This window comes from Acomys minous (genome assembly GCF_964271855.1).
Source record: "Acomys minous genome assembly, chromosome: 12".
Taxonomy (NCBI): Eukaryota; Metazoa; Chordata; class Mammalia; order Rodentia; family Muridae; genus Acomys; species Acomys minous.
The window spans coordinates 53,294,873-53,308,046 of NC_140493.1; the positions used below are offsets into that span (position 1 = coordinate 53,294,873).

General features: G+C 41.5%; 1 protein-coding gene across 14 annotated transcripts in view; it reads right to left on the minus strand.

Moving 5' to 3' along the window:
- Nucleotides 1-13,174, minus strand: part of PTK2 (protein tyrosine kinase 2) — a gene marked incomplete at its 3' end in the record, with an annotated part of 207,235 nt that overhangs the window by 170,227 nt on the left and 23,834 nt on the right. For 13 of the 14 annotated variants that reach the window (XM_084803036.1, XM_084803034.1, XM_084803035.1 and 10 more), the window contains exon 2: nucleotides 5,034-5,127. The exons of the other annotated variant lie outside the window; for it this stretch is intronic. The remainder of the gene's footprint in view (nucleotides 1-5,033; nucleotides 5,128-13,174) is intronic. 14 annotated transcript variants of the gene reach the window in all.

The window sequence follows — 13,174 nt, forward strand, 5'->3', positions numbered from 1 at the left end:
AAAAAAAGGGGGGGGGGGGGGGATATAAAACACACTTTTAAATTTACCATTTGGATAACATGCTCTAATATACTCTATGTTCAAGTTTTAGGACTACAATAAAAAATTTGGCATTCATATGTAATAATGTAAACCTAATTCCATGTAATATGATTTAAAGTTCTCAATATAATTTGTACAATCCAATAAAAGTCCCAGTAAACAAGACTTTTAAGTCACTGAAACCTAACAAGTCACTTCTACAAGCCCAGGCTTTTCCTTCCATTACTTTCTCCACTAAGACCAACCAACCCCTCTTGAGGAACGCCTGTTCCAGGAAAGGTTCCCCAGGAAAGAATCCTCACAGTATTATGTGCTCAGCTTACCTGGCCTCTCCCTGTACAGGAAGGCCTCCAGAGTTCCTTCCTCTCACAGAGAATGGGGAATCCAGAAAAGGGTAGCCTGGGAAGGGGGTTATCTGGCTATAATCACTAGGAAGCCTCACTGCTTACAAATATGGAGAGGACCCTTAGCTAGATCAAAGTCAATGGGGAATGTAGGTTGTAGCAATTTTAAGTTCAAGGAAATAAGAAAACAGAACTTGAACAAGAAAGGAAATAGAAGTGTGCTGCATAAATTCACTCCACAATGAACAAATGTTTTCATAGTCACAAAAATCGAAAAGCAAAGTTTGGGTCCAATCAAAAATTATTATAGAACCAAATAGGGGAGAGATGGAGTGGAACTGTCCTCTGGGCCCGGCCCAGCCACTGCAGCACTCAAGAGAGCAGCCGTGCTCACCACCACCACCACCCCAAGAAGATCCTCACAAGATGAGACCTATTAATATTCCCTCATAGAAGGACCAGGAAAGATCACAGGTCAACTCTGACTTGAAAGTCTACAGACTATACCCTCCTGAACACACCCCAGCTGTTTATGGAGAGGGCAAGGGGAGGAGAGCTACAGGAGGCTGACTAAAGTGGGGACTCCAAACTGTCACCCATGTTGGGGTAGGTCTTTTTGGTGATGCAAATGTCTTTCAGTAACCCATGTTCCTGTAAGAACACAAATTATTTCACTGTTCATCAAACTAGATTTGAATTAAATCTTTTCTTTGGTCTGTCAGAGTACTATCTGTTATCAACTGATTTTTTTGTGAATCTCAGAAATGTCACACACGAAGAAATAAATTACAGATAAAAACTTCCCACCTGCCCTGACATTAACACATGGATGATAACCACAGAAATCCTATTAAGAAACAGGGACTGAATTGCTGAAAGCAACAAGTAAAACAAAGAGCTGATTCTGGGAGTCCCTGGAAGCACTTGATAGGCAGAATAGAAGCCTGCTATCTCTGGGCATTTCAACTCTATCTAACTTCTGACCCATGTACATACGCCACTTGAAAGGAGGATTTATTATTACAACAAACTGAAAAAATCATTGCAGAAGTGTTTAGCAAAGGCATTTCAAATAGCATATAACTGATTTCCTAGAACCAAACCACGTTCTCCTTTTCCACTTATTTTAAACTTTAAAAAATGTGTATTATTTTATGTGATGGGGGTGTTCTGCCTGCATGTGTACTATATGCATGCAGTAGTCACAGAGGCCAGAAGAAAGCACCAGAGTTGAAGTGGAGTTAGGAATGGTTGTAAGCCACCATGAGAGCACTAGGAATCAAGCCTGGGTCCTCTGTAAAAGGTAGCTGCTGCGCTTAACCTCTGAGCTACCTCTCCAGCCCCTCCTTCCCTATTTTTAAGTCTCTTGGGAATTAAAGGCTTGGGAGCACAGACTGCTGCCCACTTTAAGTGACCAAGTGACACAGAATAGAGGATATGTTCAAAGATATCTAGAATCCACACACAACCAGCTCTATCATGTGCCAGCTACTCATTCTTAGGAAAGCAGCTTCTTCAACCTGATCTTCCTCACACAGAGGCCAAAATACCACACACCTTATATTTGGGCTACGTGCACAACACCTAGTAGACACATAGAATAACTACCTATCTAAGTAATGGGTATGTCCAGAAAGTCTCTTTCATATGCAATTCTACCCTTTTCTCCTACCCATACACAATCTACTAACAAATCGTACTGTCTTGACATCTTTGATTGCTAGTGCCTTAGCCCATGTCACCTCTGCTACACACCTGATCCCCTTCATAATATTTCAGTGAATGTATCTTGTCATGGGCTCTGATTCAGACTTCCTCAACAAGAATGGCCAGCTCCACCAAACACTGCACATTCTGTCTCTACTGCTGTTCACTCAACTACAATGTTCTTTCTCCCATGGAACTACTTGGCTAATAAATACATTCATCTCTGCCACATCTAGTTCATATCTCACTTAGCAGCAAGGCTTATTGTGGCCATCCCATGTAAACCTCAACCCCTAACTATGAACTATTGCATGACTTCCTCCACTGTACTTCTCACTTTCCAAGAAATAATATGGGGTACTTCTTAGTTTCACAACTGATCAGCTACTTTACCACTCTCTTCAAGACACTCCTGTTTTGTTTCTCGATGTCTCTACTTAAAACAATTAGAACCGTGGCTGGAACTTAATATGAACACAGCATATTTTCTGAGCTTAATCAATTCTTATTGTTCCTACAATCAATCCATCTAAAAAGAGCCCAATCTACACCTCAAAGAACATTCAATGCATTCTTCTATAGTTTATATGGGCTGCTGAGAGCTACCTAGACAAAAATCTTCCTACGTTAAAGATGGACATATACAGGCTGGAGAGATGGCTCAGCGGTTAAGAGCACTGTCTGCTCTTCCAGAGGTCCTCAGTTCAATTCCCAGCAACCACATGGTGGCTCACAACCATCTATAATAAGATCCGGTGCCTTCCTCTGGCTTTCTGGCATACAGACAGGCACAATACTGTATACATAATAAATAAATCTTAAAAAAAAAAAAAAAGATGGGCACAGTCTAACTTAATTCTCACCAACTAAAGCTGGACGGTGGTGGTGCACGCCTTTAATCCCAGCACTCAGGAGGCAGAGGCAGGTGGATCCCCGTGAGTTCAAGACCAGCCTGGTCTACAATGCGAGTCCAGGACAGCCAAGGCTACACAGAGAAACCCTGTCTCAAAAAAACCAAATCTTACCAACTACAACTGAGCCCATCAATACAGGGCCAACCTCTCCATGTTACAAAGTCTCTCCTTTCCTAGGCCACAAACCTCTTGCTATGCTCACATCTCCAGCTCCTGACAATACCTGGTGACAGCAACATGCCCCACTTCAAAGAAATGTCTGTACCTAAAAACTACCTCATCTATCCTATCTTCCTACCACAAACATAGCAGCAACTCAACAAACACTGAAATAAGAAAACCAACTAGGCAGGCATGGTGGTGCACACCTGTAAATCCCAGCACTCGGGAGGCAGAGGTAGGCCGATCTCTGTGAGTTTGAGGCCAGCCTGGTCTACAAAGCTAGCCCAGGATAGCTAAGGCTGCACAGAGAAACCCTATTTAGAAAAAACAAACAAACAAACAAACAAGAAAAACCAATTAATAGAAAAGTAAAATGATTCGTATAAAATCCCACATTCAGTAGTAGTTAACACCAAAGCTTGACCTCAAACCCGTATGATTCTAAAACTGTGGCTTTCTCCTTAGCCACAGGCATACCAACCGATACCCCATCACATAAAACCTCACATGACGCCGGGTGTGGTAGTCCCAGCGTGGAGGCAGAGGAGGCAGAGGGCAGAGGGCAGAATCATCACTGTGAGTTCAAGGCCAGCCTGGCCTACAAAGGGAGTCCAGGATAGCCAAGGCTACACAGAGAAACCCTGTCTCAAAAAACCAAAAAGGAAAAAAGAAAACCTCACATAACAAACCAACATACCCCAACCTCCTCAACCCTTACACAACAGGTCAACAAAGCCCAACTCTTTAAATCTTTATATGACATCAAAATACACGACCTCCAAAGGCCTTAGTGGCTTTGTGTTTAAAATGTAGACTAATGAGTTCTACTCCTCTGAAGACTTCTAACAACACAGAAATAAAAGCATGTATAACTGTAATAATAAGGAAGATTCACAAAAGATGAGACTCCTACAAAGACTTAGCTACTAAGAAAGGCCTTAGACTGGTAAGATTGCTCGACAGATTAAAGTGCACACACATAATGACCCAAGTTCAATTTCTGGAACACATAGTGGAAGGAGAGAAACAAGTCATACACACACACACACACATATATATATACACACACACATATATATATATATATACATACACACACACACACACACACACACACAAATAAGTAAATTTAATGAATAATGAAAGACTCATAGCGCAGCTCATCAAAGTTCTACTCCTGTCTCATGAACCTTTGTTTAGATTCCAGCACCCATGTTAAAAATATGAGCATAACCACACAAAACATTACATTACTTATGTGGTCTGGTCCAATCTGAAGTTTTAGGCATCCACTTAGGAGTTCAAGATATATTCCCCTAAGGTAAATAAGGAGCTACCATAAATAACATATGAGGCCAAAATCTGAAGCCAGGATTCATGAGATTAAAACACCAGTAAAGAATACCCTTCTAAAACAACAAAGAATGTGAACCCAGCACCAAAACTTGTAACTTGGAAACTGTTAACCTCTGTTATGAGTTTATGTAAATGTGAAACAGAGAACAGCAAATCTTTTTGTTTGTTTGTTGAGACAGGGTTTCTCTGTGTAGCCCTGGCTGTCCTGGACTCGCTTTGTAGACCAGGCTGGCCTCGAGCTCACATCCACCTGTAGGTATTCAATAAGTAACTATAATTCAGAGTATTTACAATATCCAGAGCATTTTCCAAGCACTATTCTAGGAATAGCCAACATCATAACGCTAATGTTAAACACATATAAAGAATCAACACATAACTTGTAAGTCTTCCGTGGCCCTACAGATCAGTTATGTTCTGCTGTCGCTGTTGTATGTCAGAGACTGTGGACAAGGCAAAGAAAAACCAAAAAGCAACCCCAAGACACAAACAAGAAAAATGTACTCACAGCTCAGAAGGCAGCAGTGACTTTCAGAAGAAATCAAATAGCTGTTATAAAAAATACTCCTAGTATGTTTTCTCTTTCATTGTAGTCCAGAGACCTGAAAGAGACAGAGTGCATACATACATAAAAATCTTTACTTTATTGCTACTTACTCATTTATTTAACAGAGCTAGGAATGCTGGGTAAGTGCTCTAACACCCATTTTACTCCTCTTACAAAGTCCTTCCATGCTCACTTTCTTACAATTCTTTCTCTTCATGTAAGCTGCTAGACAATGAGTGAATTTAAAGACAAACACATGGAAACTATCTATAAACCAGTGCCCAGGAAAAAGGATGCATCGAGTAACTGAAAATTACCAGACAATCAACAAGCATAATCTGATGAAAAGATGGCAAAGTCAAAATAAGCAACAACACACAAACCTGTTTGTTTCCACTAAAACTATGCTAGAGATATAAAATCAAAATTCAAAAATCAAATACATGTGTGAGAACTAAAAGGAATGGAAATTCTGAAGATCTGAAAAGGCTTCTAAGCTAGATATCAAAACAAATAGGAATACTGAGGGGAAGAGCAATATCTGGACAGGAAACAGACAAATTTAAAATAGGAAGCAAAGCCAATGACTTAGCAGACCAAAGGCCAGCCAATGAAAAGCTGAGATACCAAAACCTTTTCCACAGCCAAGTGAAGAATAAGTGAAGGCTCAAAGCAGCAGCACTGAGTGCAGTGGCCTTGGGGTGTGAAGATGCCCATGCTGCGGTGAGAGCCCCAGCAGCCTACCTCTATGTTGTCCCCTCTCCTCACCTGAGAGCAGACCAAGAGCCACTGTGGTAAAAGCAGAGCACCTGTCACACACAGGGAGGATCAGTCACTGACTCCAGCTCCCCACAACATAATATACTCAACTCCCAGCATCTGGCATCCATATCTTTTTCCTGCAGGAAACTGTTAGCCTAATAGGAAAGACTAAAGACACCAATACAGGATTCCCTGGCAAAGGCCTGTATAGAATATTCAGATGCAAAGCTCAAAGGTCCACGTAAAGACATAAGGCTTCCTAAAGTTCTAGGAAATAAAGACATGAGAGAAAGGCCTCTAACCAGAAGATAGAGACAAACACAAGCAAGGGAGACTAGAATGGGGGGGAGGCAACTTGGAGAAAACGGAAAAGACGTGAACTTTCTATAGCCTAGAGGTAGGACTCTACCATCATGAAACAAAGATATAGAATCACCGGGTGCTGGTGACGCACACCTTTAATCCCAGCACTTGGGAGGCAGAGGCAAGTGGATCTCCATAAATTCGAGGACAGCCTGGACTACAGAGCAAGTTCCAGGACAGTCAGAGCTGTTATACAGAGAAACCGTGTCTCGAAAAACCAGAAAAAATAATCTTTGCATGAGGCTCTCCACCATCCATACTAGGAGTCTAGCTTGCATGATCTTTGTACACATGCAGGAACAACCACTTAATTCATGTGTGCAAACAGTGCAGTCATGTACAGCAAATACTGTTTTGCTGCAAGTGTCTGCAAGCTTTGGCCTGCCCCTTAAAGGCTATCTGCTCCAGTAGATGGTCCTACACCCACGCATATACAGGCAACATTAACAGGCATTTAAAAAAAAAAAAAGGCAGCCGGGTGTGGTGGTGCAGCCTTTAATCCCAGCACTCAGGAGGCAGAGGCAGGCGGATCTCTCTGTAAATTCAAGGCCAGCCTGGTCTACAAAGAGAGTCCAGGACAGCCAACGCTATACAGAGAGACCCAGTCTCGGAAAAAAACAAAACAAAAAACAAACAAACAAAGGCACATAAAATGTTGTAGGGAGAAAATGGGTGGGATGGAAAAAAACTGCAGAAGAAATGGAGATGAGATTTGATCAAAACATATTATATACATGCATGAAATTCTTTTTAAAAAATTATACTTCTTAAGTATTTTTCAAAGATCTAGTAATCAGAGGCTGAAGTGATGGTTCAGCAACTAAGAGCATGCTCTTCCAGAAGACCAGGTTCCATTCCCAGCACCCACATGTCAGGCAACAATCATCTGTAACTACAGCTCTAGAGAATCAGATGCTCTCCTCTGGTTACCACAGACACTGCACACCATTTTTACACAGCCACACATGCAAGCAAAACATGCATACAAATAAAATAATAAATAAATCTTTTTTAAAACTAATAATCAGCCAGGCGTGGTGGCACACACCTTTGATCCCAGCACTGTGGAGGCAGAGGCAGGCAGATCTATGTGAGTTCAAGGCCAGCCTGGTCTACAAAGAGAGCCCAGGACAACCAGAGCTGTTACACAGAGAAACTCTGTCTCAAAAAATAAAACAAACAAACAAACAAACAAAAAACTAATAATCAAACTAATAATCAAACTAATAATCAGCAGGGTGCGGTGGCACACACCTTTAATCTCAGCACCAAGGAGGCAGAGGCAGGTGCTCTTTGAGAGTTCAAGGCCAGCCTGGTCTACAAAGCAAGTCTAGAACCAGGGCTGTTACACAGAGAAACCCTATTTCGAAAAATCTAAACAAGAAAGCAAAACAAATAAAAACTAATAATCAAAGCCAGGTGTAGTGGCACACACCTTTAGTCCCAGCACTTGGGAAGGCAGAGGCAGGTGGATTTCTGTGAGTTTGAGGCCAGTATGGTCTACAAAGGGAGTCCAGGACAGCCAAGGTTACACAAAGAAACAAAGTAATAATCAAAACACAACCTTTCCCAATTCCATTGTAATAGATATAGCTCAAATAACATTGTACACACTCTAAAACTATTCTCCTTTACTGTTACTATATCTCATTCAAGTTCTCTACTTCAGAGAAATATTATTGGCTTTGTGCCTTAAATTTTTATATTTTTTTTTCTTCTTTTTTAAAGATCTGTTTATTTTGAGTATTTTGCTGAACGTATGTGTGTGCACCATGTGCATACCTGGAACCCAAGAAGGCCAGAAGGTGTCGGATTCCTTGGAACTGGAGCTACATACAGTTGTGAGGCTCCATGTGGTTGCTGGGACTCAAACCCAGGTCTTCTTAACCATTCAGCCATCTCTCCAGCTCCATTACTATTTCCCTTGTTTTGTACTAGGAGTAGACAGTAAACAGTAATAGCACTCCATTCTAGAAGCACTAAGCCCACTAACTGCTTGCTGTTTTATCAAGGGGTAACGTAAGATGTGTTATGTTCTAACTGTTCCTTAATCTAATCTTATTTAACACTACAAACCAGAGGAGGCCCGCCCACCAGTGACAGATGGAAGACCAAGAGGCCCATCTGCCAAGTAGCCTGCCCCCAGCAGGAGCCACTACAATGTGTAAGTATGGTGGAACAGTGAGAGACAAAGAGAAGCACAGTGGTTTGAGCACTATAAAGAGAGGTGGAACTGGAGAACAAGACGGTGGAGAGGAGCAGTCTGCTTTGAGTAGCCTGCCCTGCCGCATGAGGCCATGGTGAAGTTCCAGGCCATGCTGCCACTAAGGGCCATGTCTGGGTCCATGGCTAAGCAGCAGCAAGGTTCTGAGCCGATGTCCATGGACCATATTACCACCAAAGGTCTAAAGGCTGAGTAGAGGAGGCCCCACTTCACTGGCTTTGGCACTCAGGAGAGCACCAGCACCTCACCTGGGAAGCACAGTAGAGCTGGCATTGAGGGCATGAAAACAGGAGAGCTGACCCTGACCCTTGTGGATTAAGGCACTGAGTGAGCCAGCTTGGAACAATGCTGAAGAACACACCCTGGTGGCTAGGGGCAGGAGAGTTGGCAGGCTGTTCAACTCAGCTACCACCCAAGCCCAGATCCAGGGCACTAAGTTGGCCCACCCCAACACCTACCCCATCTATGAACTGATAAAGCTCAGTGAAGGGGCAGGTCCTACAGAGTCAAAGCTGCAGGAGCTCCATGACACAGGGCCACAACAGGATATCCAAGAGGAGTCTAGTACTGAGAGTGTAGCAGAAGCCAGATGCCTCAAACTAGATCAATGACTCATTACAATAAACATTTGCCAGTAAAGATATGTGAACAAAAAGGGTGTATTAGGAGACATACTGTGTCACACTACAGGTTCCTTTTTTGGTTTTGTTTTGTTTTGTTTGGATTTTTAGAGACAGGGTTTCTCTGTGTTAGCCTTGGCTGTTCTGGACTCACTTTGTAGACCAGGCTGGTCTCAACTCACAGTGATCCACCGGCTGGGATTAATTGTTGTTTTTATTTTTTTATTTTATTATGTGGGGGAAGTTGCAAGGGCAGAGGGCAGATATGAAGAGACAGGGAGATAAGTGGGACTAGGGTGCATGACATGAAATTCATGAAGAATCAATAAAAAAGCTCACGCCTGTAATCCCAACACTTAGGGAGGCAGAAGCAGGCAGATCTCTGCGAGTTCTTGGACAGCCTGGCCTACAAAGTCAGTCCAGGACAGCCAGGGCGACACAGAGAAACTCTGTCTTAAAAAATAAACAGTTTGGTTTTCTTTAAAGAATATAAACCAATATATTTTACTATGAAACTGGTTAAAAAATATCAGCACGAACTAGTGCAAACAGGGCCGAAAGTAGATACAGTCTACAAACTATAACTAAAATACATTCTTTTGCTCCAGATGAATAAAGAAAAACTAAAACCTGGCTCGTTACACAATGATATACATTTGCTTTTTTCTTTTTCTTTTTTTAAGATTTTATTTATGTATATGAGTACTCTAACTGCATTACACCTACATGCCTAAGGAGGGCATTAGATGGTATAGATGGTTGTGAGCCACCAAGTGGTTGCTGGGAATTGAACTCAGGACCTCTGGAAGAGCACACAGTGCTCTTAACCACTGAGCTATCTTTCCATCCCTGAAATACATTTGTAATTCTCAAAAGCTATCTGTAAAATGAGAGTACCTATCCTTTTTGGCATGAAAGAGTATATTTTAAGATCAATACAAACAGATAAGTAGGGTCCTCCAAATTCTTCACTCCCACTCACTTTTTGTTCATGTGTAGTCCACACCAGTGTTCCTGTCATCCGTCACTCACTCACTACTCAAGTCACCACCATGTTAGCATTCACATGTTCTAGCAGTTGGCATGCTGAGCTCACTAGTGCTATTTCAATTTTAGAAAGACAGAAATTAAGTATTAACAAAAGCAGCAAATTATCCAAGATCACATGATAAACAAGGAAGAAATTAGAGATATAAGCCCTGCGGGGCATGGTAGCACACGCCCTTAGTTCCAGCATTGGGAGGCAGAGGCAGGCAGATCTCTGTGAGTTCGAGACCAGCCTGGTCTACAAAGTGAGTGCAGCACAGCCAGAACTACAAAAGAAACCCTGCCTCGAAAAACCAAAGAGATACAAGCACTGATTTCTTTCTATTCTTAAATTTCACTGCTATTCTGATTTCCTATAAAAGCCACATTAACATTTCTACTAAAACAAGTATGAGATGGAGAGATGGCAGGGCCTGGTTGCTCTTCCTGAGGACCAGAGTTCAATTCCCAGTACCCACACGGCAGATCACAACTACCTGTGACTCCAGTTCCAGGAGATCTAACGTCCTCTTCTGGCTTCCATGGACACCAGACAAGTACATGGTGCACAGACATGCATGCAGGCAAAACGCCAACACACTTTTTTTTTAAAGTACAATTTGAGCTTTACAAAGCATCCGTGACAGAAAAACTCTTCATAGAGGTGAGCAACATAGGCATGATATACCAAGAAGTTATAAGCTATTTGGCTGGGACTGAGCAAGTAGAATCAGCCCTTAGAGAAATATTTGGTGCTAGCTCAAGAGTTGGCTCATGGGTTGAGAGCACTGGCTGCTCTTCCAGAGGTCCTGAGTTCAATTCCCAGCAACCACATGGTGGCTCACAACCATCTATAATGTGATCTGGTGCCTTCTTCTGGTGTACATGAAGGCAGTGTACTCATATACAGAAAATAAATAAATCTTTAAAAAAAAAAAAAAAGGGCTAGTCACATCCTAATAATTTATTGTCATTTTGTTGGTGGCAGAAGGTGATGCAAATCAATGCTGTTGGCAGTGTAACCTGAGGAGGTACTTCAGCAGACTTCAACTCATGTGTAACTGACACCCTGAAAATAACTTCAGAACTAATCACTAAAGCAAAGTTGGGAGTTTATTAAGAAAAGGAAGCACTCGCCCAACAGGTAAATGAAGGTTGTGAGAAAAGGGAGCAGGGGAGAGGTTCTTAAGTATCTTTAATGTATGTCATTCTGTGGCTTTTGAAATTACATTGTTTAAAGTATTTAATTCATAACCAAGTCAAAGACTGAGTAGGTTTTAAGGAAAAAAAAACTGATAATTTTAATTCCTTTTCCAATTCTTCTCAGAAAAGGTTTGTTTCTATGTAGGTGTGCTGTTTTATTGTCAATGTACATAATCTAGATCTATTATAGTTTTTTTGTTTTTTTGTTTGTTTGTTTGGTTGTTTTGGTTTTTCGAGATAGGGTCCCTCTGTGTAGCCTTGACTGTCCTGGACTCATCTAGATCTATTAGAAATACAATTTCATTAGACAATTATCTAGACCAAACTACTGTTGACATAGTGGCACCATTCCCTAGGCTTGGATTTGAGACTGTGTAAGTGTGGAAATGGTGTGCTGAGTAGTTAGCACGTCTTCATGAAATTCTCTTCTTTTGACTGTGAGTGTGATGTGACCTTGACTTCCTTGCTATGATGGACTATAACCTAGAATGTAAATCAAAAAGCCCTATCTCTTACATTCTAAGACACTGCAACTTCTCCTGGCCTTCACAGCACTGTTAATAATATAAGACTGCTAACCTGCTGTATACTGAGCCTGTTTGTTTACCTCGCTTTTAAGAGAGCAGTGTAACAACCAAGAACCAAGATTACTTACCTTGGGTTTCCCATAGAATCAATTTTTACAACATAAGCTAATACACAGGCTTAGTTTTAAGTTATTCACTATTGCTTGTCCCTGACCCAGAATAATACACATGAGTGTATGTGCGTGTTATGGTAATAATTTTGTGTGTTATAGTAATAATTTGCTGAAAGCAGCAAATGAGTCCAAAGTAACCTTGTACAGCAAATATCCACCATAAACATGGATACAACTGGATCAGTTGTAGTCAATAAAGTTCCATATCCTGTAAAACTCTGTTAAAGATTTCTGTAAAAGCTAGATGTGATGGTACAAGCCTTTAATATCAGCACTCAGGAAGCAGAGGCAGGTGGATCGCTGAGTTCAAGGCCAGCCTGGTCTACAAAGCGAGTCTAGGACATCCAAGGCTGCACAGAGAAACCCTGTCTCGAAAAATAAAACAAAAATTCTGTAAAATGTAGCCGGGCATGGTGGCGCATGCCTTTAATCCCAGCACTCGGGAGGCAGAGGCGGGCGGATCACTGTGAGTTCGAGGCCAGCCTGGTCGACAAAGTGAGTCCAGGACAGCCAAGGCTACAGAGAGACCCTGTCTCGAAAAACCAAAAAATCTGTAAAACAACCCTCATTCCTTCCCATGTGATGCTTTCTGTGCCGTTCTATAGCAAATCCCTTTATTAGCGACAGATTCACAAGACAACATTCAGGTAGGCACAGATTCAAACTCACAAACAGAGTACAGACAGGCCAGAGACCATAAGCTTTATAGACAGATGGAAGACATGGAAAGTGGAGAATTCAAACTTATTCACTCTTGATCAAATTATCTTAATATAAGATTAGCAACTTTTGGTGCTTCTGAGGCTATCTTTAATGCATTTAACAGATTCATACCCATGCTTGTGGTATTTTATCACAGCAACAAAAACCATACTAGGACAGCAGGTAATCCTGACATCAGTTTGGTTTTGTCAACTGTATCAAAACTCTTGACTTTTAGCCACCAAGAACTATAAACTGGATTCCAGAAGGTCTGGGAAATTCTCTTCCTTCGTGTTACCTTCATTTTTCCTTTCTATTGTGCCTCAACTTGTGACATTCCTACTGTCTAAAACAAACTACCATTTCATACAGACTTCCCTTCTAGGCTTAGTCTACTAACTTCTGTACTTAGACAAGCTGTAACCTGCTTTCTACAAGAATACAGGTCAGAGGTAATGTTCATTAAAACAAAAAACAACAACAAAACCAGCAACAGATCAAG